At 41.2% G+C, this 935-nt stretch overlaps 1 protein-coding gene across 1 annotated transcript in view; it reads left to right on the forward strand.

Moving 5' to 3' along the window:
* LOC101845365 (arylsulfatase J) overlaps positions 1-935 on the forward strand; it is a 9,338-nt gene that overhangs the window by 2,320 nt on the left and 6,083 nt on the right. The window lies entirely within an intron of this gene.

Consider the following 935-nt stretch of genomic DNA (forward strand, 5'->3'; position numbering starts at 1 on the left):
CGGTTAGGTGTTCTGTCATGGCAGGCTGGAACTGGAAACCCGGGGTCGATTCCCGAATGGGGAAACCATTTGTGAGGCAGCGTGGTGGAATCATGCTCTCGTCAATTTTTGGGCATGTAGAGTTATTGGTATCATCTTAAAGCTTGTTCACTTGTCTTTATTTGGATGGAACAAATATCCATTTATCTTGAATACAAGTCGAGATATTTGCGAAAGAAGGAGGTGGGGTCACCTGTTTTCAGAGGTAAAAGAAGTGAGAAAATGGCCGCCAAAGATTAATTATTTCCTTAGCTTAAGAGTCCGTGGTAACTCAAAAATTTACATTTTTTGTGTCTTTCATCGACGTTTTTCATAAAAATCGACACAGAATGAGTTCTTTAATGGGCCTGAAAGGTGTTGAACCAAAAAACAAAAATTTGATAAAAATTCATAAACCTGCGGAAAAATGCAAGTTCGTCCCTCTGATTATTTTGACAAGAGCCTGATTTCACCACGTGGCCTCACATTTTCTCGAGTATCTCGGCATCGTTGCTGCTCTGTTGTGCCGTTGTATCCTTCTCACCCCTGCTTTTCCCTGATAGACGGGGTCGGAATTCTGACTCCTAAATAATCTAAACTATTGTCTTGATTTGAGTGTAGCATCTGTTCTAGATTTTAAAAAAAATTAAAAGGCTTTGATTATAAGTTACGGCACGTAAACAAATGAATGTTCATACGCTCAGGAAGTCAGGAAGCTGCATATCAGAGAAAGTGTTGGACTGGAATCCAAAGGGTAAAAGATCAAGTGGAAGACTGCGCGGAACCTGGAGAAGAATAACAGAAATTGATGTACAGAAAAGTAGGAAGACATGGAAAAACATAGAGAGTCTAGCCCAGGATAGGGAAAGGGGGGAAAGTGTTTGTCCGTGGCCTATACCCTGGTGCAGGGTGAGAAA

This window comes from Aplysia californica, unplaced genomic scaffold (assembly GCF_000002075.1).
Source record: "Aplysia californica isolate F4 #8 unplaced genomic scaffold, AplCal3.0 scaffold00949, whole genome shotgun sequence".
Taxonomy (NCBI): Eukaryota; Metazoa; Mollusca; class Gastropoda; order Aplysiida; family Aplysiidae; genus Aplysia; species Aplysia californica.